The sequence below is a fragment of the Sphaeramia orbicularis genome, chromosome 4 (genome assembly GCF_902148855.1).
Source record: "Sphaeramia orbicularis chromosome 4, fSphaOr1.1, whole genome shotgun sequence".
Taxonomy (NCBI): Eukaryota; Metazoa; Chordata; class Actinopteri; order Kurtiformes; family Apogonidae; genus Sphaeramia; species Sphaeramia orbicularis.
The window spans coordinates 29,294,714-29,320,859 of NC_043960.1; the positions used below are offsets into that span (position 1 = coordinate 29,294,714).

General features: G+C 36.6%; 1 long non-coding RNA gene across 1 annotated transcript; it reads right to left on the bottom strand.

Annotated features, from left to right (window-relative positions):
* Nucleotides 1–16,717: 16,717 nt before the first annotated feature.
* On the bottom strand, nucleotides 16,718–19,433 carry LOC115418434 (uncharacterized). The gene is made up of 3 exons (XR_003935287.1): nucleotides 19,292–19,433; nucleotides 19,053–19,066; nucleotides 16,718–16,735 (listed from the first exon to the last, which is right to left on the bottom strand). It is a non-coding gene; the product is annotated as an uncharacterized LOC115418434 (long non-coding RNA).
* Nucleotides 19,434–26,146: the final 6,713 nt, after the last annotated feature.

Below are 26,146 nucleotides of genomic sequence, written 5' to 3' on the forward strand. Positions count from 1 at the left end.
TGTGAATGTGAGAGTGATTGTTTGTCTCTATATGTTCAGCCCTGCGATGAACTGGCGACTTGTCCAGGGTGTACCCCGCCTTCGCCCCTATGTAGCTGGGATAGGCTCCAAGCGACCCCCGTGACCCTAGTGAGGATGAAGCGGGTTCAGATAATGAATGAATGAAGTATATAATCTTGTAAGAAAAACTGGGGAATCTAAAAGAATAGAATATTTGTTTTTCAGGTAAATTCAGTTAAAATATAACTTGGCCATTTGTGACATGAAAATATAGCATTAATTGTGATGAAATTGGACATTTTTGAGCTGAAAACATAGTTCATATGACCATCAACATGTTGCAACAGAACTGAAATCCTGTAAATTTGCGTAACTTGCATTTACCAACACAAAGTTCCTTTGGGGATTCACTTATATTGATTTCTTATGCACAAAGACATAAATAAAACCTCTACGCAAGTTTTAGCGGATAAGTTATGGGCTGAACCGTGACTGAAGGTCAGAGCAACCTTGACACAACCTCCAAAACAAACGTCCAAGTTAATATTTGAGCCAAATTTTAAGACATTCTGTTCAGTCATTCCTGGGATATTACATTTTTTATCTGGACTGTATGGACAATGTGGACACATCTGAAAAGAAATAATGCATGTAAGTATGTCACCATGTGGTCACGAGTATTTATAACATCTGTGGTGAATTAGGGGGGTCTCATGAGTCAGTTAGATAAAGTCTGACCCTCTAAAAGTCTGCCCTCTACACGATGCATGACGGGCACCTAATGAGCTGTGGTGTCACAAATCATGCTGGTACACACCTTAAACTGAGACCCATGTGAACGAATGAATGTGAAACAGGCCCGCTGACATCATTCTTCACAGTGAAACGGGCCAGAGAAGCAACAAAAACAGACACAGTTTTGAGTGGAGGGGGTCCTTAGGTTAATAAGTAAACAGCAAGTCTGTGTAATCAGAAAGGAGGACTGTATTGTAGCAAGGTGACCCTGCATTAATGTAAGGCCAAGCGCTGCCAACACTTCCCACTGAGTTATTTATCATCTGTAGCCGAGTGGTACAGAGTTACAGTACTGAGTTAATCAGCTCCCTAACATTCTGGCACAGCGCTCACAGAAGCACTGATGGGCCAGTCATGAATCTCTCTGTCTGGGCCGGGGACGCTGCTTCTACCTGATGTTCCCCTACTGAGCCTTCAGACTGCAGCCCCTCTGTGACAGGACCTGGAAAGTGCTATAAACCAGTTCTCAGCAGGCCTAGGACTACATGCATAAAACTATTTGTACAGACCATACTTAACATTCAGCTATTAAGATCTATGTTAGATTTGACAGTATGGCTCTGTCGTACATGGAAAACCTAAAGCAGGGAGAGCAGCAGCATGTTCCTACCATCAGTGATGACGATTAATAGCTCCTGATGTGTCTGTGTGAGCACTCTGAATGTATGATTTATTTTAAATATTCATAAAAATTCAACCATTTGATCAATAGGAAAAAAATCAAAACACACTGATAGAACAGACCTTGTTCTTTCCATAGACACCCCACCACCACCACCAAAACCACCACCACCTGTGTAATGGGGGGTAAAACATAGAGCAGTGAGACCGACTTGCTGTAAAATAGATGTTTGGGCTTTTTTGTTTTTACGCCATTTTCCTTTTGTTACCCTGCCCCCCCAAATGGAGGGCAAGGGTTTTTGGTTCAGTTTGTTTCTTTAACACTTTAGCAGCAAAAACTATTGGTTGAATTCATACCAAATTTGGTTTATAGATTGCCAGTGACCCAGAATAGATGTGATTACATTTTGGGAAAAGTAGGTTAAAGTTCAAATTTTTAAAGAATTTTTAAAATCTTTTTATTTTTTCCCCATTTACTTATAATGGGCGAAATTTGTCTATGCTGATAGTCGCTTTTCCATTGGACATCTGCACAAAATTTTACCGATATTTACTAAATGTCGAAAAAACAGAAGTGTGCAATGTCAGTTTTTCCATTAAATCACAGATGTGATGATTTTTATCTCCGCCAGGAGGTATTGTGGTTGCTTTGCTTTGTGTGTTCGCCTGTTTGTTTGCGTGTTTGTTTGTTAGCAGGATAACTCAAAAAGTTATGGACGGATTTGCAGGAAATGATACTGGCACAAGGAAGACATGATTACATTTTGGTGGTGATCGGGGGGGCACAGATCTGTCTTGGTGGAGGTCTGTCTGAGTGCTTTTCTTGTTTTATTTATTATCGCAAGATGACACGAGACGTCATTCCATAAACATGGTGACGAATGTAAATATGGTGTTGATTTACAGATATATTCATTATTATTATATATTACCCCTCAATCTCGTACTAAATTAAAAAATGATTTGGTTTCCTGGTGTGTCCGCACATACCGCAACATGTTTCTTCTTCTTCTTCACTTGTTGTAACGTACGTCAACATCTGTTTTTTTAATTCACCTGACTCTAGTTGCAAAAAAAAAAGGTCTTTCCATTGCAGTTTTGCGTGATATACTATTTGCGCTACACCCGAAAAACCACCTCTTGCCAGCGCAAAAACCTTTAACCAAAAAATGAGACTTTTGGTGAAATTGTCGTTTTTCCATTAGGTAGATTTTTATACGCAAGTTATATTTGCGCAATTTGAAGGTCAATGGAAGTGACTTATGTCTATGCTGACATCGGCACATGCATAGATACGATGACATCAACTGGATCAATGCCAAAATAAGCTACAATATGTGTGAGGGTGTGGTTTGTTGTGCCTGGCACCACTTGGTTTTTTGGGGTTTTTTTACTGTGTTTTGCAGTGTTATAGTGTTTTTCATTTATTTATTTATAATTGTGTGTTTACAGAGTTTTAACCGTCTAACTTCTTTTTGGAGTTCAACCAGGTGCCAAAAATTTCAGACAGTCATGGATTTAGAAAAAAACAGAGCCCTAAATCAAAAACTACTGGGCCCAAATTCTAATATTTGTTGTTGTTCAGTGTGTTCCAGTTTACAATTCATGTTAAACATCCTAAATATCTTATTGATGTACATTCTGATTGCCTTATTTAGTAAAAACCTGTAAATCTTCAATTCCTCTCTTTGTCCTTTTCTGTTATTCCACCTGTTTTGACCCTAAAACAGTAAAACCAAACCACTGAAGAAAAGGAACACAAACACATACTCACAGCAGCTTTTAACTGAAACAGACACAAATTCACAGCAGCGTGTTTACCTGGAATAATGTCTCAGAGGTCAAAGTTTTAATTCAGATACGGCATGAAAAAGAGATAGAGGTGACCTGCAGAGGAAGCAGCGTAAACATGGAATCATAAATGAGATTAAACAATTAAATACATAGAAGACAGGGCTGGCAGTGAGATCAGCTGCTGTCACAGATGAACTGAACTGGGGGATAAAGCCTCATTTTATGTCCTGTCTGAACCAACACTAAGACAAATATGGGTTTTATATACAGTAAATTATTGTAAAATATTTTTTTAATCTGTTCCTGCCCACATAATTTGTGATAATTTTTCGCATTTACCATACCAAGTTCCAAAGCTTATAACTGAAGAACCACAAGGCCAAAATGAATCATGACACCTCATTTGAAATGGAATAACCTCTATTTTCAGAAATAGAAACTGAAGTGCATACACTAGTTTCATTAGCTTCAATCGCTATCCAAGTGATTCTTTCACTGATTATAGTTTGGTGTTCAGGAATACAGTAAAATAATCATAGTGACTCAGTTGCAGAGAATCTAAGCTTTCTACCATGCTTATATTATTAATTATATATTCATGTTTTATTGCAGAAACTTGAATGTATTTAATGCAAAATTGCAGATGGTTCACTGGTGATCCAGTGGGAATGGAGAGGTTTTAATATGCCCAAAATAGGCTAAACCTCTGCATGATCATTCTCAACAACAGCCTGTTCACAATGATTTTAACCCATAAAAACCCATACAGTGAATAGTGACCAAAATCATCTGCTGATCGAAAATGTTTAATAACTTCTGAACCACTAAACCTATCAATTTGTTGAAATATTTCAGGTAAAATACAGTTTGTCGTCTTTTCATGGTCATCAGATATGACCCATTTGTACGTTCTGAGGCTCCGTAGTGAACATGGAAACACCATCATCCTCAGCAACATTAATTCACCAGTAAAACCTGTGGAGTTGGATCAATGACTGGGGGTGGACACACTTGGATTATGTTCAATTAATGTTATATTTGCTGGAAATAGTCACTTTTTCTACAGTCTTCTCTGTTTCTGATAAATTAACCTTTGAATGTACTCTGAGCTTTAATGAACATCTACATGATCACTGACTTAACCCTTTCATGCATGAATTATGAAAGCCCTAATCAAGATTTATTTTCCTGAGTGTTTTTATTCCTCTTTAGGCATTATAAAAACAATGCAATTGAAACATTTTTTATGAACCTATTTTTCATGGAGTTGCAAAAATGTCTACCCAGTTGGACACCATTCATTTAATTTTTGAAGCAAACAAACATGCGTTTACGGATATATTGTGTGAAATCTATGAAATAAAAACATTTTTAATGCTGCTAATCTGATGTTTTCTCACATTTTAACATACTCCAATACTAGTCATTACTCACTTCATGGAGATATGATTCAAAAAAAAAAGAAAAAAAAACAAAACTTTTTGTTAAAAAAAAAAAACAAAAAAAAAAAAAACCCTTGTTAAGTACAGTCTAATAACAATAACAAACAAGTGATTTACACTCAAACATATTACTGCAGATTAAATTTATCAAGAACAGAAAAGTTACTGTAATGGCATGAATTGCAGTGTATGTGATGATGCATAAGTGTCCACTGTGTCGGCTGATATGGAACTAAAACAACAAAATCCATGAATATACAAGAGAACAGCTGGAGAATAACTGTCCACTGTAGTGACCAGTGTGCATGAAAGGGTTAAATATAGGAAAATACCTGAGTGTCACTGAAAAAATGCAAAACAAGTGGTGCCAGGCACAACAAACCCCGACCCTCGCACATATTTCACCCATTATAAGTAAATGGGAAGATTTTAAAAATTCATAAAAAAATTTAACTTTGATCTACTGCTGTCTAATGTAATGAGATCCATTCTGGATCACCGGCAATCTATAAAGTTAATTTGGAATGAATTTAACCAATAGTTTTGGTGCTTCACATATTTGAAATTCCGCCCATTGTAAGTAAATGGGGAAAAAAAAAAAAAAATTAAAAACTTATAAAAAATGTAAACTTTGACCCAGTTTTCCTAAAATGTAATGACATTTATTCAGGGTCACTGGCAATCTATAAACCCAATTTGGTATGAATTCGACCCATAGTTTTGCTGCTAAAGTGTTAACAAACAAACAAACAAACTGAACCAAAAACAATACCCCTTGCCTCCTCTTTGGGGGGTGGGGTAATAACAGAAGACAGTATTATAATAAATGGGGATAAATGGCTTAAGAACGGTTAAACAGAGAGAGAGAAATTCATTTAGGAACTGCCACAGAAGTAGCACTGGGTCTTTATGATTTAACTCATTTATGTTTCTGAAAACAGCTTATAATGTTAATGTTACTGAACCATAAATATCAGCATTACAGTGTTTTAATCATCCTGGTTGTTACAGCTTTTTTTTTTTTTTTTTTTTTTACCATTTCTGAATACACAGAAGGTGGATGGTGACGCAAAGTACAGGAGTTAGAGTGGAGTTATTTTCCAACCTCCATAGATGTGAAGGTTTATTAAATAAGGCACATTGGTAAATGAATAGACTGTAGTTGTGTTTAAGTATTGGAAAGGGAATTTTAAGCATTTAAAAAAGTAAAAAGGCGAGACGGTCTATTCAGAACATAATGGTTGTCACTCATGTACACACATGAAAGTCCACCTTACTGTTTATCACCAGGTTTTAATTGCCACAACAGCAGAAAAAAAAAGAGAAATCATATGAATAATGAATGTAGAGTCAGGCAGGGTCACCATGTGTTTCATGCTGCATTCTGGTGTTTCTTGTTATCTTCTAGTCTTTATCAAAAGCTAGAAGATTTAATCATGATCTTTGAACAACAGCTAGCTCTGAGCACAAAAAAGACTCAAACTTTTTATGTGTACACATGCATGCACAAAGCATACACACTGAACATCTAAATAATAATTGAATTAATTTGCTGGTTGTGGCAATGAACTGAAAACAGGCTTCTCATGAATGACAGATGATACATTCCAGTAATTGGGTTAAATGTTGATAAAACATATGATAAAACATAACCAGTGCAAGTCCTCTGTAAAGGTACCATTCTGGACCCTCTGGTGAACCATCTTCCCTTTGTAATTCCAATGTGCACCATGTGTTTCCCATTCTAACAGCTCCAGGGTCAGCTGTGTCCCAGCCCTGGACATGCCCAGTATAAATAACTGCAGCCCAGAATCTCTGTTACGCAGAAATAAACATTACTATTCAAAGCAAGCATGCCAGTTCAAAAGGGAATTAAGCTCGATTTCCTGCTGCTGGTGACCCCACAGAGATTACTGTCACAGTGTAGTGGGAAGATACGTGCAGCCTGCTGCTAACAGCTGCATTTCCACAAAGATTAGCTCCCCATGCTCCAGTAACCAGGCCTGAGCAGATACAGATATGGCTTTGTATGGGTGGTCTGCACAGGACAACAGTAAATTCACTAGATTCAAGGCACACTGCTAATCTTACAACTACACAACCCTGATATTATGTTTATATAAATATAAACATAAACATACATCGTATCTTCATTATGTAGAGCTGGCCAAAGTATGTAGAGTGTTTACGTCACATAGAAGTACAGAGATGAGTTTTAAAAAATACCACTGTACTGAAATTTTACTCAAAGTACAATTACTAGTCAAGTTCAAGTTTGTCAAGTTCAAGTACAAAATTGCAAGCTCTGAAATGTAAGCCTCTTTTACACAGCACTTCTGTTATGGGAATATTTCACCTTTATCCCAGAACGACATTTGTGAAAACGAAATGGTGGATCATTTGGTCCCACCTTTATCGTGGCTTTGTAACACCTCTGGAGGTAGTAACAGAGCCCTGATAAAGGTGGACTCATGATTCTGGAACGCTATGTAAAAGGAACACCTTTTGTTCCACAACCAAGGTGACGTTTTGATGATGGCGACCGGCAGACCTGAGAGACAGCGGGCATATATGGAGGCACTGGCATGGATTCTGTGGCAGCCATCCTAGGTGTGCCAGGGATGCCACGGCTGCCGTGGCTACATGCTAGTGATGCCACTGTGGCTATGTGCCAGGGATGCTGCAGGTGCCGCAGCTCATGTCAGGGCAGCACTGTGCCACTGGTGCTGCGGCTACATGCTATTTTGGCACGGAACCGGCGGCCACCATGGGCAAACTCCATTCCAGTGTCACCATATGCGCACTATACGCTGCACTGCGTCACCGTCCCTTTGATTGCGGAACGCAGGTCCGCTGTGTAAAAGTCCAGCCTGTCTCACCTCTGTTACTCCTTAAGACGGCCATACACTGTGCAATTATTTCGATCGTTGCACGCAGCTCCATCTCAAACTGTGCGAATCAATCATAAAGTCAGGCTCATAATTCATGTTCTCACACTGTACGGACCGATGCTCGTATGCGACCTGACTGCTCACACTGTAGGACCATACACCAGAGGACGCACCACACGTTCCAGTGTTGTATCCGGAAATATAACGTTAAAATACGAAGGAATCCGGAAGTGCATAGACGATTGTGTATTGGCGTGAGTCACGAAACGGTAGTGCTAAACAAAAACCAATGAGCTGCTTTGGCAATATGTGCCATTATCTGCGGGGAATCAAAAAATAAGAAAAGACGACGACATGTTTGGTGCAGGAATTGGTTGTCCTGACGTGGACAGTATGGGCTGTCAGTCCTGCAGCAAAGGGAACTAGAGGTAAGCTGCAACAGCTAAACTGCACTAGGCCAACAGCCAGCTACTGTAGGCTTAGAATTAGCTTACAGTAGCTGGCTAATATTGTATTCGTGCATGCACAGTGTGAGAATTTGAGCCCCATCGACTCATGGCACTGCTTTGACAGTGCGATACCCTCATGAGGAGCAAGCAGGATTTCAAACAGCTACGTTTTCCTTGTGAACACACGATTGCTGGTTGTGAAGTGGTCGTGAGGTGTTAACCGCTTCTCCTTACCCCATGTACACTGCACGAAGCACGACACACGATTAGAGGCACATCTGGCCCGATCCCAGAAATAGTCAAATGAGTGAGAAATCGTCTCTAAAATCGCACAGTGTATGGCCACCTTTAGGCTTCGCTGTGGAAATCAGTCAATGGTGGAAAAAAGGTGGGATCACCATCTCGCCTTTTTTCCAGGATCCCTGTGTAAAAGTGGCTGTAGAAGTATTTCTACCAGGGCTGTCAAAATTAATGTGTTAACGTGGATTAATCCATCATCATGATTAATCTGATTAAAAATTTTAATGCAATTAACCCGTCTGCAGCACAGAATGACTTAACATCTCTTACAACATGTTTCAGGCAGTTTGTCCAAGTAGAGTTACCGTTGCACATGAACAAATGGGCAGTTGATCCGGTAGTGACAGGCAGCAGAACCAACCCATAAAGATAAAGATGAAAGACACTAAACAGCACGTTGACCCTCTGGATAGAAATATTAGGACAAAAAAACCCCATGACGGAACAGTCAACCAACATGAAGTATTATACACACTCTGCAGGAAGTTTTCTTTTCACCGAAGCACTTCCATCTTAAAATACCACATTAATGCGAAGCATACATTAGTCAGGGATTCTGCTGGCACTTTGGCTAACACGTCCCCCAGCTTGCAACAAACACGTTAAGTGCATGTATATTCCCTTCTTTCTTGAGTCCGTTTGCTCATGCAAAATGAAACATGATTAATTTAGATAAAAAATGAATGATATTTTATTGTGATTAATTGAAGTTAATCCACAGCAACCCTGTGATTAATCCAATTAAAGATTTTAATTGTTTGACAACAATCATTTCTACACATCTGCAGATTCTGATTGAGATTCTATCAGATGTTTCAACAATGTTCAAATTCTGTGAAAACAGTTACTTTATTCAACATTAAGGGTCGTTTACTTTAATGTTTATGGCTTGGTTTAAAATAATGTCACATATCCTTCATTAATAAATAATACTTATTATAGTAATTTGATAGAAAATTTTAATGAAAACAGATAATGTGAAAATATGTCACTAAACGTAATATAAAGTACGTAGAAATTAGATTCGTGCTTGAGTCACCTCTGGTAGATTTTTCACTCCTGTGATGTTGCGTTACTTATTGGTGTCATCTGCAACTGGGAATTTATCGTCTCGATATACCGACCCCTGGTGCAGAAATTGCCAAATGGCTTGAATAAATTCTGTCATGACAGAGTGAATGACTGGACTCAAACACGCGGTGTTGAAGGGAATAAAGTGTTTTATTGACAAAAAACCTGAGGGTGGAAATAGTAGCAGAGTCCGTAGCATGACAGGATTCGTGGATGATGGAATAAAGTCCAGGTTATAGCAGTGAAGAATGAAGTCAGAGTCCAGTTGTGTCTGTGGAGAAGCCGTGGTGATCTGTGGATGAGCTGCCATGGTCTGGACAGAGGAGCTGTTAACATAGAGCCCTGATGGTGATGTGCTCCAGGTGCAGTGCCAGCAGGTGAAGCTGATAATGACTCTGAGGAAGGGTCTGTGGCAACGCAGGAGTGAACTATGACAAATTCTTGCTTTCACATATGTTCTGTTCCATGTCATAACTTACGCCAAAGAGAAAAAATAGGACCAATGGCCCTGTAGCTTACCGGCCAAATTAAAAGCTTTGGGAAATGTATCCAGATGCCATTTATTATCACCCAGTTATGTGTATTTATTCTATTACAGAAATAGCCCATGTTTTGGTCATTTTCCAATCAGATCTGTAAAAAATTCAAATTCCAACTTGATATCAATGATACTTACTGATTTATTGGATCAATCCACTTCCTATCTCTTATAATGGGGAAATTTTTCAAAGTGGCACCAAATCCAGAATCAGATCTGGATCAAAATAATTTCAATACCTTGTGTTGACATCATCATAAAGAAGCTGTATGCCAAGTTTGAAGTCAATCAGAACTGTAGTTTCGGAGAAAAAGACGATTGAAAATTTTTCCCCATAAGAGCCCATGTTAAATTTTCCATAAGTTCCCGGATCCAGAAGAAGATCCTGATCAGCATGTGGACATTATGTTTGGGTCATCTCCCCTTCAGGGCTGTACTGTAGAAATTTACACTTGATATCATTTATATTTACTGAGTTATTGCATCGATTCACTTCCTATCTCTTATAATGGGGAATGACGACAATAGCTTATGGCCTGTCGGATGGTAAGCTAAAAATAGGACCAATGGCCCTGTAGCTTACCGGCACTTCCTATCTCTTATAATGGGTACATTTTTCAAAGTGGCACCAAATCCAGAATCAGATCCAGATCCAAATAATTTCACTAACTTTTGTTGACATCATCATACATAAGCTGTATACCAAGTTTGAAGTCAATCGGAATTGTAGTTTCGGAGAAGAAGACGATTGAAATTTTTGTAACCGACACCAGACGACACTGCCGGAGGCCACATGACGACAATAGCTTACAGCCTATTGGCCGGTAAGTTAAAAAAGCAAAAAGAAAACACTAAAATACAGGCTTGTGGCATGTCAACACACACTATCAGTTCATTGTTGACTGCTGTCTATTCTATTTTCTTGCTTCCCCCCAAAATAATGTAACATATTATTATCATTGCCATGTATGCAATCGTAATGAGTTTTGAAACTCTACTAAGATGCCTACAAAGTAATAATAAAATGAAAAACAGTTACAATCAATCTTGAACCAGCTGCCACTACTGGCACCACATAGAATAAATGTGGGTTACTGGTCCAGTTCTACAGCAGAAAACATCTTTTTCTTTCTGTTTCCCTTTGGTTTGTGTTGCCTTATTATTTAAGTAGAAAAACACATGAATAAAAATCTGATTTATATTTGTAAGATTAACTGCATCATGCTGTGTCTGTGTTGCTCATAGATTACTGAACCTCATCAGATCTGCTGGTTTATGACCCTGTAATCCCTTGTTCTTGGATGATTATGTTGATCATTATTAAAGTGAACTGGACATATTTGTGTTCCTAAATTTATGCATTTTCAGCAAATCATCTCATTCCCATCATAGCTTATTTTGGATCTGGGCCTCGCTCTAATTTTCCCTAGATTTCCCTATGTTATGTGTAAGAGTGACCCATCAGATATCAAAGGGACTGTGTGAGCATGCTCTTACAATCACACATTTTCTGCTGGTCCAGTGGATAAGACATATAATGTTGTGAATAAATTAATCTTATATGAGTCCTGTTCCAGCTCTACCCAGAGTCATATCATACTGCATCTAATCATTATAATGAACAAATAAAGAGTGACATGATTCTGAAATTATTCCTGAAAAGCCCTAATGTACAGGCTCCAGTGTGTATTCAGTAATAAACATCTGTCTTACCTCAAAGTGCAGTGAAACCAACTGACACAATTCTGTTAAGCTTAACTTGACAAGAGGTAATATATTGACAAAATGTCCCAAGCACCAGTGCACACAAGTGACCTAGAATGATAATATGACACGCATGAATGTTATTCACTTAATATAATTTACAGTAATTTAATCATCACACAGCGCTGAAAGGTCTGTCTGTGTTCTTTCACTTCTAAACAAGAGGTTACCATGAAACAGAAAAATAAGCTGTTAACCCATAAAGACCCATTGCTACTTTTGTGGCACTTCCATATATATATATATATATATATATATATATATATATATATATATATATATATATATATATATATATTTATATATATATATATATATGTTTTTATTTTTTTTTTCTCTATATTTAACTTTCTTTAAGTGATTTATCACCATTTATGATGACATTATCCTCTGTATTTTGCATTTTTTTCAGTGGACATCAGGTATTTTCTTATATTTAATTCACTGATCATGTGGATGTTCATAAAAGCTCTGGTTAAAGTTGACGGATATTATGTCAAAAACAGAGAAAACTGAAGAAAATGTGACTTTTTCAGCAAAATATATCATGGTGAATCAATGTTGTAGAAGATGACAGTGTTTCTACATTCACCTTAAAGCCCCTGAATGCCCAAATGGGTCATATCTGGTGACCACGAACGGACAACAAACTGTATTTTCCCTGAAATATTTCTACATATTGATAGGTCTAGTGGTTCAGAGGTTATTTAACATTTTACATTAGTAGATGGTTTTGGTTGTCGGTGGCTGTTTGGGTTTTTATGGGTTAAGTAAATAACTAAAGGCATTTAAGCATAATAAATACAATAATAGACTTTTTTTTTTTTAAATTTGGACTGAACTTTATCAAAGAAAAACAGTCAGGAAACAGGCTGTATAATAACATGTAGGAAACAAAAATGTTGAAAATGACTCCTAATTGTAGAGATGATGATTCACAAAAAATGAGCATGGGCCACGTACAGTAAACAAACGTATCAACATGACCAGAAAGATGTTGAACTGGGGAGACTCCAAGATCTACAAGCTCTTTTCACTTCGGCACTGCTAAAATAAACATCACTGCGCTCTGTTCGTCCTCCATTGTTGTTTTAAGAACCAACACTATGCTCGAGATATTTCCAATGCACAAGTTATACATCACACTATACGCTGCGCTGTGTCACTGTCCCTTTGATTCCGGAACGCAGGTCCACCGAGTAAAAGTCCAGCCTGTCTCACTTCTGTTTCTCCTTTGTCTTGGCTGTGGAAATCAGTCAGTGGGTACGGTTACGTGATGTTTTTTAAATCCGATTTATTTTTCCAGAAGAAATTAATTCTGAACTAAAGTATTTTCTCTTCTGTTTACATGGAAATGTTAAACCCAAATAAAGGTTTACATGAGGTATTAATGAGGTAGTTAAGTGAGCAGAAGGGTTTGTGCTGCAGTGCTCACGTTGCCTTGTTCTCGCAGCCCTTCCTTTACCATTTTAGCTTTGCATTAGTTTTTATTTCCCAAGATTTTATTAGTGCAGTAAGTCACATCGCCATGATTTGAGCCTCAATTTGTGATCATATTGACCCCAGCGGACTAAAGTAATGATTAGGGAGAATTGAATTTCACAAAATCACTCATAAAATAGTACGAATCACCCATAAAAGCCTGGCTACGTCTGACCGTAGGAATGAAGCGATTGAGGATGTTTTTTAAATCTGATTTATTTTTCCAGAATAAATTAATTCGGAACTAAAGGACTTTCTCTTCTGCTTACATGGGAATGTTAAACCCGTATAAAGGTTTACATGAGAAACGTTTATTCGGTTCTCGCAGCCCTTCTGTTAGCTTAGCTTAGCATAGTCACTGCATTTCCATGTTCACACATAGCCAGTTTTTTAAAGGTGATTTGTTGTCTTTTGTAAGTGATTTTGTGAATCCGATTCTCCCTAATTATTTCTTTAGATCTGCGACTTACTGCACTCATACAATCTTGGGACTGTTGTGTTGACGGAAGTTGGAAAATCTTTTTTGTTGGAAGGGATGCATGCACTAAATTAGCTTTGCTTTACTGTTTTAGCTTTGCATTAGTTTTTATTTCCCAAGATTTTATTACTGCAGTAAGTCACATCACCATGATTTGAGCCTCAATTTGTGATCATATTGACCCCACTGGGCTAAAGTAATGATTAGGGAGAACTGAATTTCACAAAATCACTCATAAAATACTACAAATCACCTATAAAAGCCTGGCTACATCTGACCATAGGAATGAAGCCATTATGCTAAGCTAGGCTAAGCTAAGCTAACGGAAGGGCTGCGAGAACAAGGCAATTGGTGCACTGCAGTGCAAACTGATTTGCCCACTTATCGAACTCATTAGTGCATGACAAATGAATTAATAAAAAAACAAGTGGTGAACTCCTCCTTCAGGGTTTTCCAGGCTGGTAGATCCCATCAGAATAGCCCACTGGAACGGTTTGGGTTGACTAGACTGCATTGCATATTCTTCCGCCAGCGCAGAATGTGTGCGTCATCGTGACAGGACAAGACAACGAGCATGTGCAGAATGGCAGGAATAAAGTCCAAACGGAATAAAGGGTTTACATGTCCGAGGAATAATTTAGTTCAGAATAAAAAGGGGATTAAACCAGTGACTTTATTCAGATTTAAATTTGATCTGAACTATTCTTTTTCAACTGGAATAAGGTGTTTACATGGGCGTCTTAAATAGGATCTAACGTTTATTCAGATTACCCTTAACCTCGTAAGACCCAGCTATGGGTTTTCTGTCTACATTTGTGGACAAGAGTTTCACAACTTTACACAAAAAAAAAAAAAAAGAAAAGAAAAGAAAACTGTCCACCACAAAGGACAGTCCATAAAAAATCAAAAAACTGCATCTGAAAAAAATTGTTGAATCATGATGTTTTCAATATAGGCACTTATTTAATAAAAAAACAAAAAAAGTGCGTAATTTGCTGACATTTCCTGGGTTTTAGGAGGTTAAGTTTAAAATTATTTAGGAAAATTTAATTAAGATGGTAGATATGTTTTTGTTGTTGTTGATTTTTTTTCTGTTTATGGTGTGAATGCTCGATGCTCAATGCTGTACACATTAAATTAAATGTAAGCAGTGTATCAGGTGAAAATGATAGACAAAAAATAATAAACTTTTGCTTGTAGCCTATTCCTTTTTTATGTTTATTATAATTATTGTACTAAGTGCAATGATTGATGTACAAACCAAACCAAAAATAAATGCATTCATTCATTCACTGAAAATTGGTTCATTTTTTTTGACACATGCTTCAAAGCTTTGGTGTCACAGGTAACACCACAACAGTTTACGTTTCTTTGTCTCTGCTGACCAGCCTTCTGTCTCTGACTACAGGAGCTGCCTTGGTCTCTCATCTGCCTGTGATGGTGTGGCGCTTGCCGTCCCTGGCTTCCCTGAGCCTGTTTTTTTTAATTTTTTTATCCACATCTGTGTTTTCTGCATCGCCTTAGTGAGGGATCCACCTGCCTTCTCCGCAGTTTAGACTCTTCAAACCCCTGCTGATCCTGAGCTACGCACCTGCCCACCTGAGCTCTCCCACAGCCTGATCAGTACCTGTGTAATATTTAATAAAAGCTTTTGGAACTGTTCATCTGAGTGTGTTGCATTTGGGTCCTCCATCCTGTACACCACCCATTACACCAAAAGTAACAAGTTCTGACAGTTTCAGGTCATTCTGTAAATTATTCCATGAATGCAGCATGGATGACACAAAGCAGATTTAGAGTGTCTTTTCACAACAAGATGCAAATAGACACAAGACAGGTATTCAGCTACTTAAACCCAAGCACACACACACAAAAAAATGTTCAATATTATAAGTAAGTCAGGAATATACATAAGACTTTCACCTGAAATAGTGGATTTTTAGCCACAGTTTGGTTACATTTAGGAAAAGCTTAGGGTTTGGGTGAAAAATAGACATTTCACAATGTTTAATTTATTGTTAGGCAGGCTTTAAGATGGGTACAGATACACAAGTATAAATAGTTTGTGCAATTATATTCACCTAGGTGGCTGTAAATACACTCGTGAAGTGTTCTGATGTAGGTGCAAGTATCATCTGCAAAATAGATTTTAACACAAGTACTGTAAAAAAAATAAATAAATAAAAAAAATGGTATGATGAGATTTCACCTTTGTATGGAGGCATATGTTCAGTATGTGTTATGACATCAGTGGTGTGAAGTGAGCAGCTGACCATAGTTCAAAGTGAAGCTGTTCGCTGTTTCCTCTCTATAATGAGGATGAAATGATGAGATAAAAGCACCAGATCAGACTTTTGCACGTGTACGAGCATCAGACAAGTAGCTGATGTTATTTTTGTTCAGGGTTGATCACTTTACACTTTTTCACTTTTTCACAAAATATTTCCCCTGTGAATGTTTGGTTTATGCAGAGATGTTTGTCAGTTCTTTGGTTTATGAATATGGATGATTTCTTTTGCCACCCACTTTAAGGTGGGTGTAAAAAGCCACCTATCAAGAAGTGAACATCTGTATATTTCAGTTTTTGCAAAATTTTTTTTTTTTTTTTTTTTTTACTTGCAAAACTGTCATCTTTTCACTGTTTAAGAGCATATAACAGTGGGACTGGTAGTTCAGGCAGAGTGTGTTTTGGTCATTCCATTTTTAAACATACCCTTGTTTTAAGTCATAATGGTATATGAGCCATCATGAGACAAGAAAATTGTAAATTGTGGCAAAGAGAGTAAACAAACATACTGTTTTGGTGATACACATCAAAACATCTGCCTGGATCTTTACCTCAATCTTTGAGAGGGAGGTGAAAAAGTGTTAAAAGAGGTGAAAATGACTGCAGTCTGGTCGTGTTGAAGTTGCTGACACATACTGTAGATGATTGTTCAATAACCATAGGGTTGGTGGTTCAAATCCTGCTCTGTCCTAGTCATGTGCTGTTGTGACCATGGGTAAGACACTTCTCCCACCTTGCCTCCAGTGTCACTCACTGGTGTATGAGTGTTTGATGGTGGTAAAAGGGGCCATTTGAAAACCAATCCATTATCATTATTAATAATCTATAAATAATGACTTTCACATTGTTCACTTTTTAAATGAGAGGATAGTTTGTAAATGTAAATATTTTCATCATTTTAAGTTGACTTTTTGCACTGGAACAAAGAGAAAAATTTCCAGTTGTCCTTACTCATAAGGGTCCGATTAAGTGGTAACACGTGGACATATTTCGTGTTCAGCAGTCTCTGTCATGCAAACAGAGTAACTTATATGCATGTATTATTTTTATATTTATTTTATTTATAACCTTTATTTAACCAGGAAAAAAAAAAAAAAACTTATTGAGATTAAAAATCTCTTTTTCAAGAGTGTCCTGGCCAAGACAGCAGCAGCAGCAGAAGTTCCGCAAAATGGAAATCACAGCCATACATCCACACTAATATACATAAACACAATGAAAGTCAATAATAAAAACAAACTTAAAACTGAAAAGAACATATATATATATATATATATATATATATATATATAAACATCACCATTATTTTGAAAGGTACTACAAGTAGAACAACAATGTTTGTTGAAAGCATCTCAAAGCCAAACCCAATTCAATCAATTGGAAAAATATCTACATCCACATTTGTCCTTTTCCCACTGATTTTAAATGACTTTGAATGTATTAAAAGAGACTCATTCCTTCAGTTTAACGTCCTTCCGTAGGTTGTTCCATGCATTGGGAGCAGAATTTTTAAAAGCTTTCTTTATACTGTACATATTCATTATACATATTTGAGTAGGTTTGAGTTTATAAGCACTTTAACATTATGTATAACAATATTTGGGGAGATACAATTTTTAGGTGAAAAATGTCAAATTATTGCTTGGTAACACATGGACTTGAAACGGACATACATTTTTTTAAGCTTTACGCAAACATTCAAAACGTGATTCTCAACAGAAATTGATATCAAGTAGGACAAAACCTTTTAGAGATTATGTTCAACTATGCTGAAAATAAAATTTGGGGTAAAATATTGAAATGTCTCTGTTTTATTGACATGAGAATGCGGTAACACGTGGACAGGTTGCCATAGTAACGTGTGGATGACGATTTACCAATGTATGCATCACCCAAAATGGATGAAAAGATCATTACTTTCTGAAAGTTTCAGTCAAATATCTGAATTATGAGTAACTTGAAAATTAAAAATTGGTATTTTTGTGGTAACACGTGGACAGGGCCTTTTAAGCAGCTCACAAATGTTCAAACTCATAAATATCAATAATATTCACAAAATAATGAAAATCTAATACTTGAAACTTAACAATCATCTATATAATCAACAGACTGAATACATTTTCAAATTTTTTAGATATAATTTTTTGTGTCAAATTCGAGTAATGGCTATGGTGTAAAAAGTACAATCCATAAAAAATAAATTGTAACTTTTTTTCTACAAGTGGTATTTTAAAAAGGATAAGAGTTCCATAAAATAGACATCTTTAGGTAAAAAATTAGCCCACTTGATAAATGATGTGTGCAAATTTTGTTTTTCATGTTGATGTTCACTTTCACTTGATCGGACACATAAATTATTATTCTAGTATTTTACTGGTCTGACCCACTTGAGATCGTATGTGGCCCCGGAACTGAAATGAGTGTGACACCCCTGGTCTAGAATTTTTTTTGATTAATACAAGACAGTTTGATTATATTTAATGATATCTGTGTTCTTTGTTGTAGGGTTTTTTGGTTTTTCTTATATTTTACGGGATGAGCGGGACAGATTAAACATTGTGCAAACTGATGCTACAAGTTAATGTTAATAACATGCCGATACTTCCTTCAGTTGGACTTTCCTGATTCCAGTCTAGAAGGTTCAGATTCCGTCTTTCACATTATAGACTCGTAGGACAGATGATGTGGTTCTGACCTGCCTTGAATCTGGAACGCCCCGCTGTTTGCCCAGAGCAGTCAGACTCACAATCTGCCCAATTATCTTCTAGTGTGAGCCAGTTTAACATGTACTATATCTCCACAATTTATGCCTTAGATAGACACATTTCCTTTGTGTTTGCACGCTTTGCTCGGTTAGATTTCATTTACGCTGCGCTGTGAGTCAAAGAAGCTTTCATACCATCTGTCAGTGGAAGTACCTTGAGAAATGCTCTAATATGTCTAATATTAGCTGCCTTTCCCAGTGTACATCCCCTCAGTGGCTGTATCCTGGGGGAGACCATCTGGTGGCTTGTTTTAGGATTTGTACAACAGTAGGGAAGGAGGAGGAGGAGAAGGAGGGGGGTGCCACTTTCACCACAATCAAGGCCTCTGCTGTATGTATATTGTGTAAATATACAATTAAATGCATAAGCTACAACAATAATAAGTAAACCTATGCAAAAACAACAACATATGAGTAGATATTGTCTATATTTTCATAATCATTCTTTCTTGTCTCACAGAACCTGAAATGATCAGTGTACAGGACTGAGGACTGAACAGCAGACATGAAATATAATATTCATTATTATGTTTTTGATAGAGCATATTCATCTGAAAATTATAACAGTTGTGTTTTTATTGTATCAAATTAAATTTTTATTATTTTTTATCAGACCTTTATTTAGCCAGATAGAATCCTATTGAGATTGAGATCTCTCTTACAAGGGTGACCTGTCCAAGAGGTCAGCAGCACACGCCAAGAAAGAAAACAGGTTTTACAGACAGGTAGTAACAATAAATTAAAACAAACAGTAATAATATAGTAACAGAAAAGTGAGACAGTCTTTTAGCTTACCGGCCGATAGGCTGTAAGCTATTGTCATCACGTGGCCTCTGTCGTCGTCATCGTCTGTCGTCGCTGCCTGTCGTCGTCTGTCGTCATCATCTGTTGTCGTCGTCTGTCGTCGTCTGTCATTGTCTGTCGTCGTCATCTGTCGTCGTCGTCTGTCGTCGTCTGTCGTCGTCTGTCGTCGTCTGTCGTCGTCATCTGTCATCATTGTCTGTTGTTGTCGTCTGTCGTCGTCTGTCATCATCTGTTGTCATCTGTCGTCCGTTACAAAACTTTCAATAGTCTTCTTCTCCAAAACTACAATTCCAATTGACTTCAAACTTAGTATACAGCTTCTTTATGATGATATCAACAAAAGTTAGTGAAAATATTTGGATCCGGATCTGATTCTGGATTTGGTGCCACTTTGAAAAATTTCCCCATTATAAGAGATAGGAAGTGCCGGTAAGCTACAGGGCCACTGGTCTTTTTTTTTTTTTTAGGTGCAGGTAATAAAGTGCAAAATGTAGTTTAGGTCACAGCAATTTAAAAACCCAGGCACAGTCCAATTGACTCTCGCTGTCTTGTCCATAAGATGGAGCAAAAAGCTTGAAATGACATGAGTTCTGGCATTTTCAGCTCTACCTGAAGTGTCTTCCAGGCAAAGGGGGCAGCAAAGCTAAAAGCTCACTTCCCCAATTCAGTTCTAACTTTGGGGACATTCAAATAATACCAATCACAAGACCGTAAAGAAAATTGACTGGTTGATCTTTGGAGAAAAGAGGATAGGCATGACAGTACCATACCTAGAAGAGCTTTGTAGGTTAAGGTTAACCAATGTCACCAACCAAATGTCACACAGTGGCAGCTTTTATAGATGTCAGTAAATGGTTAAAGGCATGAAGCAGAACAGCAGTAAAAGGCCTACAGGCCAGATCTGAACCACTGTTGGACATGTATGGTATATGCCCTGTTAGGTGAGAACAGACCAAACTGTTATTAACCCTTAACCCATAAAGACCCAAATAGCCACTGGCCACCAGATTCATCTGCCGATCTAAAATGTTTAATAACTTCTGAACCATTAAACCTACCAATATAGTGAAATAATTCAGGTGAAATGCAGTTATTCATCTTTTCACGGTAATCAGATATGACCCATTTGGATGTTCAGAAGCTTCGTAGTCACCGTGGAAACACTGTCATCTTCTACAACATTGATTCACCAGTAAAACCCACAGAGTTGGATCAATGACAGTGGATGGAGAGACTTGTTTTTACATTTAGTTATTGATATATTTTGCTGAAAAAGTCACTTTTTCTTCAGTTTTCTCTGTTTTTGGTATAATAATCCTCAACTTCAGTCTGAGCTTTAATGAACATCTACATGATTAGTACATTAAATATAAGAAAATACAAGATGTTCACTGTAAAAATGCAAAATACAGAGGATGTTATTATAATAAATGATGATAAATCACTGAACAAAAGTTAAATAGAGCGGGAAAAAAAATCATTTGGGAACTGACACAAAAGTAGCACTGGGTCTTTATGGGTTAAAGACCTAGAACTACTTTTGTGAGGATGTCAAAATGAAATTTTTTCTCTACCTTTAACCATTCTTGAGCAATTTATCACCATGTATTATAAAACCATCCTCTGTATTTTGAGTTTTTCAGTGAAAACAGTGAATCAGATGTTCATGAAAGCTCAAAATAATTTCACAGGTTATTATATTGTAACAGAGAAAACTGAAGAAAAAGTCATTGTTCTGCAAAGGCCAGCATCTACAGCCTTTATTATTTGTAAAACTACATGCTTTACAGGTGAATCAGTGTTGCAGAAGTTTACAGAAGTGCCTTTTCCATTTGACTTCTGATTAAAACTTTACCAATATTTAGTGAATATCAAAAAAACAGAAGTGTGTTATGTCATTTTTTTCATTAAATCACAAATGCAATGATTTGTTTATTTATTATCATGAGATGACATGAGAAGTCATTCCATAAACATGGCAACAAACTTAAATATTAGGTTGATTTACAGATATAATAATAATAATTATTACACTGGTCAACAACAAATTTATTGTTTAAGTTTTTTGAGCTGATTTAGGATAATTTTGGTGTGCTGAATCCAAAAATCACATTAATTTTGCTCAATTAGGTCAACTTTCTGAACTATGCTAAATATTGGCTTTTTAACATTTTTGCTTACATTTATGGGCATTTTCACATCATATGATACAACATTCTTTCATATTTCTTGCAATGAACGAATTCTGAACATTTTACTTTTGCCAATTTATGATTAATGTTTTTTTTAATATTACAGGTGAATGAAATGGCTTCGACTTGAAGATCTTGCAAAAATAAGCCTGACGTATTCTGCTCCCGCTGCGGTGAATACACCATTGTACCTAACAGGAATCCTGTTTGAAAATGATTTTTTTTCTCTTGAAACCTATTTTGGGTGAGAACTATATAAAAAATCAGCTGATAAAGTCACAAAAATGTAATCAATTTTGTGAGAAGATCAAATTTTTCAAAATCAAATTAGCAAAAAAACCTGACCTGATTGAGAAAAACAGATGTCATTTTTGGATTTAGCGGTGCAAAATGGTCCTAATTCAGTTGAAAAAACCTAGACAACTTGCAAAAACCTTTTTTTTGTAACCCAGTGTTATTATTATTATATATTTCCTTCTATCCTGTACTAAATTAAAAAACAATTTGGTTTTCTGGTGTGTCCACACATACAGCACCATGTTTCTTTTAAAACTCTTCTTCTTCACTTGTTGTAACATCCATCAACATCCTTTTTTTTGTTGTTGTTTTTTTTTTAGTCACGTGACTGTAGTTGCGGAAAAAGGTCTTTCCGTTGCAGTTTTGCGCAATATTCCAAGTGCGCTACATCCGAAAAATCACCTCTTGCGAGCACAAAAACATTTAATTGAAAAACGAGAATTTTGGCAAAATTGTTGGTTTCCCATTAGGAAAATTTTTATGCACAAGTTATATTTGTGCAATTTGAGGGTCAATGGAAAAGTGACCAGTGTTTCCACATTCACTCCAGAGCCTCTGAACATCCAAATGGATCATTTCTGAGGCTGAAGAAAAGCTGAGAAACTGCATTTTGTCTGAATTATTAACAAGTACTGATAGGATTAGTGGATCAGAAGGTATTAAATATTTTCAGTCAGTTGATACTTGTGGGAGCTGATGGCTGTTAAGGTCTATGAGGGTTAAAGAAACAGTGTTTATTAGATTTTTAGCATCATGAGGCAAAAAATCCATCATTACCTTTCAGCATGTTGTAATTCAACAGTTCTAGTCCCTTCTCTGGACTCTGTGATGAAAGGATTTGGCTGTTTATAAAATGTTTTGGCAAGTGGTTGAGTTAAATATGTGGTTGTTTCTGACTGTATTTACTGCTCCTCAGACCTCAGTCTACTGGTCTGATCTGTGGCTCAACACAGACGCAAAGAAGAGTGGTTTTACTTCTCCAACAGCATCACGAGAGTCCCACAGAAGGTGTGAATTTTCAGATTCTGGTGTTCTTATCACTTGATTTTGGCTCACGCAGGTGGTTAGTGAAAATCATTTAATTTAATTAATTGTTCATTTATGTATTGCTGTACTTCCCACTTATGCACGGCAATGATGTCACAAATGGTGACATTATATGATATGATATGTTTGTGATGTTTGTATATGATATTATATGATGATATGTTTTTTTTTTTTTTCTTCAAATGTTCTCAACAGCCCTGCAATGAACTGGCAAAATGTCCAGGGTGTACCCCACCTTCGCCCATAAGTAGCTGGGATAGGCTCCAAGCGACCCCTGTGACCCTAGTGAGGATCAAGGTTATAATAGTTTTGGATTTTTCATCATAATTTAGTTTATTTAGTTTTGACTTTTTTTCTCTAATTCAGTTAGTTTTAATTAGTTTTTAGAGCAGGTTTGCTAGTTTTTATTAGTTTTCCTTATTTTCTAAAGGCTTAGTTTTAGTTTAGTTTTAGTATTAATTTTAGTTTTTTAACGTATCTTTTATCTTCTTCACCGTCATATTCAAATAAATCCCAGACAGGACTCTGTTGCTTTCTCCCAACTTTAGTCTCCATGTTTCCAGGTAGAGTGGAGACGAGAAGACGACTCTAAACGACAAGTGACGAGAAGTGACGGACCGTTAAATATCGTATGGTGCCAGCAGCTAAAATTGCTCGAGGGAAATAAATCGATTTCCTATCAGTCCGACACTGACAAAGATGAAAACTAAGGGAATTTTATTCATGATTTCCATACATTTTAGTTAGTTTTGTAAACACACAATACAGTTTCAGTTCGTTATCATTTTTTTTCTTTTAATTATAGTTTTTATTTATTTTAGTTAACGAAAATGTTTTTACAACTCTAGTTTTTGTCATTTCGTTAGTTTTCGTTAACGATAATAACCTTGGTGAGGATAAAGCGGGTTCAGATAATGAAAGAATGAATGAATGAATGTTGTCAACAATAGAAAATTCAAAGAACAGAAACAGAGAAAAGAACCCTACATAAATAATAAATTACAGTACAATAAAAGTGCAGCACACACATTGATAGTTTGCACAGTATACACATATAGAACAGATACAACAATAAAATGAAACAAGTGGTGACAGACACAACAAACCCCGCCCCTCGCATGTATTGTAGCTGATTTTGGCATCGATCCAGCTGATGTCATCATGTCTATGCATGTACTGATGTCAGCATATCAATTGCCTCTATATATGTGCAAAGTTTGAAGTAAATTGAAACAAAATTTATGCTTTTATAGACATTTAAAATTCCGCCCATTATAAATAAATGGGAGAAAAAAAGATTTTAAAAAATCATAAAAAATTTGAACCTTGACCTACTTTTCCCAAAATGCAACCATATCTGTTCTGGGTCACTGGCAATCTATAAACCCAATTTGGTATGGATTCAACCTATAGTTTTGCTGCTACAGTGTTAACAAACAATGAAACAAACAAACCGAACCAAAAACAATATCCCTTCGAGGAGGCAAGGAATGACAGAGGGCCCTTTGGTGTTTTCTACTGAGATGTCTTTGTAAATAGTTCTTATGGTTCTTTAACAGAGCAACAGTGATGTGGACGTCGTCAGCCCTTATACTCTTGACTAGTTTCCTGCCTTGCTTGTTTAAAATCTGGGCCCAGGTTCCATTCTGGTCCTGACCCATTCCTTCTACTCTAATATGGTTGTTGTTGTTTTCTGTAATGTGTCAAAGTTCCTCCCCTCCACACCTCAGTGTCTCTATGATCACTGACACCAGTACATCAATACTTTGTTACTGGCTTCATTAATGATTGATAAGGTTCTTTTATTTATAGTTTATCATGGATTTGCTATCTGTCTGTCGATGCTCGGTCATTCTCTCACTGTTCCACCGCTGCAGTGACTAATCCTCCAACAATAACAATCCAATCATATAAACCACTTTTCTCAATTCTTAAGCTTAATTCATCTCCGTCATGTCTTAGTTATTTCTACCAGAGATGTGATCTAGTGAAATGACACATCCTCACCTTAGAACCATCATTTTAACACAGCATCAGTTAAATATGATGTGAGTAAAAGCTGCATTGTGACTGTTCATGTAAAACATATGATTATGTTTTAATTCATTTTACCACATAGCAAATGTTTTCAGTGGGCAGTGTAAGGATGTTGTACATGTGTTTTAAATAAATTCACATATGTTTTATCGCATAATTGATCATGTAACACTATCACTGGAGGATACTTTTATACAAGGTTAAAATCACACAAGAAAAAATCCAAATCTTACCAAGTCTTTGTTTCCTCATTTCTAGTCGAAATATCTCATCACACTTAAAATAAGACATAATCACCTAAAGAATAGCTTTTCAGTGAGATATAAGAACTTGTTTTTAGACAATAGATCTTGAAAATCTTATCTCAAGAAACCAAGATAATTTTCACTTGTTCCACTGGCTGGCAGGTTTTTTTTTTTTTTTCTTGAATTAAGCAAAAAAAAAAAAAAAAAAAAAAAAAAATCTGCCAATGGAACAAGTGAAAATTATCTGTAAGATTTCTTGAAATAAGATTTTCAAGCTCTATTATCTAAAAACAAGTTCTTATATCTCACTTAAAAGTTACCCTTTAGGTGATTATGTCTTATTTTAAGTTTGATGAGATATTTTGACTAGAAATGAGAAAAATACACTTGGTAAGATTTGGATTTTTTCCAGTGCAGAGTCAGAAACAGCACGTAAACACATACAAGGAATTCTTTGCCGGTAGATGTTGTCTTTCTGATAGATGATAAATACAAGATAAAACTAGAAGCACTCGGAGAGCGCAGACCTCCGCCAAGGCTGATCAGTGGCCCCCCCCGTGGGCCCCCCCACCCCCGATCACCACCAAAATTTAATCATTTCTTCCTCATCCCATTTCCAACAAACCCTGAAAATTTCATCCAAATCTGTCCATAACTTTTTGAGTTATGTTGCACACTAACAGACAGACAAACAAACAGACAGACAAACAAAAAAACAAACCCTGGCAAAAACATAACCTCCTTGGCGGAGGTAATTAAAAAAATAAAAAATAAAAAGGGTAAAATGAGAAAAAAAAAAGAGTCTATATACATATAAACTCTATATACATAAATACAGTATCAACTTA